The sequence below is a fragment of the Punica granatum genome, chromosome 1, assembly GCF_007655135.1.
Source record: "Punica granatum isolate Tunisia-2019 chromosome 1, ASM765513v2, whole genome shotgun sequence".
Classification (NCBI taxonomy): Eukaryota; Viridiplantae; Streptophyta; class Magnoliopsida; order Myrtales; family Lythraceae; genus Punica; species Punica granatum.
In genome coordinates this window covers 51,274,268-51,279,538 of record NC_045127.1, presented here as the reverse complement: position 1 = coordinate 51,279,538, position 5,271 = coordinate 51,274,268, and positions in this window count along the sequence as shown.

Genomic DNA, 5,271 nt, shown 5'->3' with positions numbered 1-5,271 from the left:
CAATGGGTACATAAGGTAGAAAGTTTCGTGGAGGCCGTAAAAGATCTCGAAAGCGATGATTTGGATCCTCAGCAACTTCATTATACCATAACTTGAGTACATATTAGGATGGTTCTAGGATGATGCGTACGAGACTTTTTTTAAGAAGTTAATGTAACCAGTAATGGATTGTTGCGTATTATTTTTTCATGCACTATATACAACCATGGTACGACAATAGCTATTCACTTTGATCTATAATTTTAGCTTTAGTCATAGTCATGAACTACATCAGGTGTCCGCAGTTTTCATCAAACAGTAGCTAGATAAGCTTGGTCTGGTCCGATATAGTTTTCCATGGGACTGACAATTACGCTGACAGGACCAGCAGATTGTCGATCAGTCCTCATCAACATGTACATTCCCAAGGTTCGAGCCTTCGAGGACTTCCATAACATTGACTGGCCAAGGACGTGGACATAAAACTAGGATATATACAACTCCCATTTTGGAGTTCCATACGCAGTTGAGATAGAGATAGAATCGTCACACGCATACTGTGAGAAGCAGATATATGCATCTTCATCGAACTTTAACGGGAAAAAAATCATAACAGCTAGCGAGATGAAGCGAATTTTAAAAAGAAAAAACAATATTTTAGAGCCTAGTTAAAAAAAATGATAAATGCATCATATTCATATGAATAGATATTTTGAAGTGCCGGAGAGGTGACCAACTGAAGGTGTCATATCCGATCGACATGTCCATTGCCATCGATCATTGCATGTGCAATGATGTAAACGCGTAGCTAGTCCCATAATTAAAGAGAAAGGATGCCCCCCCCGGTCCCCCCCTTTTTTAAAGATATAGAAACAAGGCCATTCAGAACGAATGCATAGACAGAGCACTACGGCCTCGATCATCTCTAGTCCCTCTAAATATGGCAATTCCTCGTACAAGATAAGAAAGGCTCAATATTCTCTTTTCATGTGTGATTTTCCATCCTTTTTGCTTTTGGACTTCCCAATAAATAATTCCACAAACCTAAGAGGAAAAGAGAAGATTGCAAGGTGAATTCTCAGCGTTTGTCTGTTGGCGGGTCAATCTCAAGAAACCACAGAAACAAGAAATTATAAGTAGGAAAAAGAGAGAGTTGTTAATTTCGTCTGTAGGGAGAGGGAGATCAGTCATGTATGTCGCAAGGGATAACTTTGCCTTTTTAATTTCGTTTTGGTCTTTCCCAAAGTGTATGATTTGTTTGCATTTGTTTTCGGGTGAGGTGGGGTGGGGGCCTAAATTCAAAGGTAACAAAAGTTTTCCTCGTAAAAGGGATGTCTTTGTTAAAGTATTCTGCGCATTAAATTAAAGTTGCTTTGGATCCTCCATATTTCATCAAGAAAAGGAAGTTCCGTACGATGACACTCCATATTCATATTTGACATGGAATCATGGTAGTACATAAGTTCGATTTAGAATTTTATGTACCACTTAATGTGTGTTTGATTACTCAAATTAAATTAATGTGAAAAGCACTTCATGGGATTCAACTTGTTTAATAAACATTTTAAAAAAATGCCTCAACCTAATGGACTTAAAAAAAAAAAAGCTCTTAATCATCAAATAGATGGAGACTAACTTAATCATTAAGAACGTAGTTTTTCTCTGATTCGCTCAGGGGCAGTGATGGCTAGGATAAGAGGCACCACCGCCCCCTCCCTCTCCAATCGAGACCGTTCGATCTTTTTTTTTTTTTTTTTGCACTTTTCATTTTTTAATCTTATGAGAGTTTGGAAAAAATATAATAAAATATAATAAACTGAAAAGAAGTTAAAGTTTTGGGACAGCGTGTATATATAATTTCAACCTTTATAATTTTTATCCAACTAAACACTTCTTATTTAATCAATTAAACACTTGTTATATTGAAATCTTAAATTTTCAACATTTAAAATTAAGTCTAAACAAATACATACTTCTTCTTACTTGTCTCTTCCCTTTTAGAACAACGAGTTTTTTTGTAGCATTTGTGCAAATGTGCTATTAATAATGAATTGATCAATCTCCAGTGAAGAAACTTTGCGAATTAATCAACTAACGTAGATAGGTTCAGGTGATTCAAAGTCTTTCCCTCAAATAAGATCCCAAGTTCGAGTATATCAATGGAGAAAATTCAAGATCGGAAGAGCTTTACCCTTAATATGGACCAATCCATTCGAACTACATTAACTAGAACCCATTAGATTTTTGAATATCACTGTGCATATCGAAAAGAAAAAATTTTAATACGATAGTTGTAACAAAAAAAAAATGTCCCATATAAACCTTCGTTGTTCATAAAATATTTAGTTGAATTAATGATCCCCTTGTATTTCACCCAAAAAATTATTAACAAAATGTTTATAGGAAGGATCACTTAATATGCTTTTATTTCTTATAAAGGAACCCTATTGTGTGGGTATATATACATATACATATATATATATATCTATATATATAAACATACTTTCAGTAACTATATTAAAAAATAATCACGAAATGTTGATAAGAAGGATTACAAAGTCTATATATATATTATAAAGCGCGAATGAGGATTTGGGATAATTTTACTTTTTTCCAATTTTATCCATAAAAAACATATTTTTGTTATTTAATTGCGGTTGAATTAAGGTTATAATTGTAAATTTCATAACGTATAATTAACCTCCCACTATCCATCCATGTCTCCCTTCCCTCTTTTGATTTCTCACCCTCTCTTTCTCTCTCTCCCTAATATTAATCATCCAAACTTTTTTTATTTTAGTAAATAAGGTAAGTAACATAAAAAAAACCTTTAACGCCAACTTTTGAAAATTACATGTAAAATCATGAACTGTTATTTTAGTATTAAATCTAGTCTCTGTCAATTTTTCCATTATCTTTTGCCGATGTGACAAAAGTTCCATTGATGTGGCACTTGAAATTTCTTAAAAACAAATAATAAATTACTTAAAAAGGCTTGAACTTTTTATATTTTTTTAAATATAAATTGAAATAAAATAATAATTTTTTTAAAAATAAGAAAATAAATAAATAAAAATTAGGAATTTGAGTTTCCTTGGACGTCTTTGTTGAAAAAAAAATATTCCCGCACTCCCTCCACACCCTTGGATGACATCGTCAGCCGACAACCCTTATATTTGTTTGATTCATTGCAATCGAAATTTAGTTAGAATTTAGATTTGTTGATTTTCATTCGTATGAATACGAATGAATATGGGTTGGATCTGAATTGGTTAAATTTGGCTTCATGGTCTAGCTCTTGGCCGGAAAATCCTCAGGGACCCACAAGCCTTTGGTCCCGAGCCATTTGGGGCTTGCAAACCCCAGGGTTAGGTTCTCGAGCCTAGTTGAAACCTGATCCTATGGTTCATAAGCCTCAAGTGGCTCGGGAGTTGCAAGCTCGGGACTCACAAGCTTGTGGGTCTCTAAGAACACTTTCTGCTGGGATATCTGCCATCGAAGCCAAATATGGCCAATTCAAGTGGAGTTTAGCCCATGTAAGTGCGGCGCAAGAGGCCACGAGGGATTTGAAAATGTGATAGTCAAGAGTAAATTAGTAAATTAAGATCATATTATGTATGGGTAGTTCATATTACGCATGGGGTTGGAGCAAGAAAATTCGATATCTATTATGCATATTAGCCCAGTCTGTGATTATATTATGAATGATAACAAAGTAATTGAGATTACGTATGTAAATATGTATATAACCGAATTCCATGACAATGAACCAAACATAGTGTAAGGATCATCAAATAACGATGTGATCCGAGGGTGAGGAGGAGCGTGGAACTAAGGTTTGTCGGCAAAGCCGTCAAAGGAAAGAAATTTATTTTATTTTCTTATTTTTTCTGAATTGTTATTTTATTTTGGGAAAATTGAGAAAAAAAAATGAAAAGTTCAGACTTTTTTAGGTAATTTATCCTTTATTTTTTAGATTTATCATGTGCTAAATTAGCGAATGTCTCCCACATTAGCGGGACTTTTGCCACATCAACAAAATATGACGGTAGAACTAACGAAGACTAGATTTGATACTATAATGATAGTTCATGATTTTATATGTAATTTTGAAAGGTTTGTGTCAGAATTGAGAAAACGTGAACAATTCCAGCTTTCTTAAGTTTTTTACGTACCCTAAATTTTATCAATTTTTTGGTGCATCGCTTAATATCCGGAAGCCAATGGACCTTGACTACTTCAGGATTGAGCCAGGTCTTCCATATAGGGGAAAAACTCTCATTGCATAAATTCTTTTCATTCATAATATTTAAGCTCAAGACTTTACTTATTGTTTGACTTGAGGGAAAATGAGGGGAAGGGAAGAGAAGGAAAGGGAAGGAAATTTTTTCCTTTATTTGGTTTTGATATTTAAAAGAGACTAAGAGGAATTTACCCCAAAAAAATATCTACCGAAAAATATTTACCCAAAAAAAAGAGAGTAAAGGGAATGGAGGTGAAACTTTCACCCCCTTTCCCTCCAAGAGCTCATTTTCTTTCAAACCCAAATTTGGAGTTGAATGGAGGTGAAAAGATATTAACAACTTGTTTGGTTAGAGTTAAACCTCTATTTTAATTCACTACAAACTTTTTAAAATTTTAAAATGACCCAAATTTTTTAATATTTTTCAAAATGTGCCCCATCCCTTCTCTCCTCACTGTTCGTCGTCTTCCTTCGCGCCCATCTCTCTTCTCTACCTGATTTCCCTTTAGATCTCCTCTTGCCCATAAAGAAATTTCAGAACTTTTGATTCGACACATCGATTCTCAATTCCGTGCAATCAATCATGGATTGGAGCTTCCACGCGATTCCCTTAGCGAAGTTCTCGGAGGACCTCCAGCTCTGCATACTCTCCTTCCTCTCCCTCCCAAAGATCATTGCCTTTGCCTACATGCCCTCCGTGTGTAGTGGGTTCTAGCGCCTCACCGCCGCAGCTGCTAGCCCAAGCCATTCTCCACTGCCTCACTGCCACCTCTCGTGTTCTTTGGTTGGGAACCCTCATTTACGAACCGACTCAAGGGTCACCCCCTCCTCTATGACGTCGTTAAGTCGTTGTTCCTATGGTTGTCCCTCTCCCCAAGCGGCAAGGTCGTGAACTTCCTCAACCTGGATGGAAAAAGTAGCAGCTTTTCGTTCAAGGGAGTAGCAGGGGTTGGTCTGAAAATCCTAAAATCGGGAGAGAGAGTCTGAGGAGAGAGGGGGGTGGGCCATTTTTTGAAAAATAAAAAATTTATGGGTCACTTTTTAGTTTT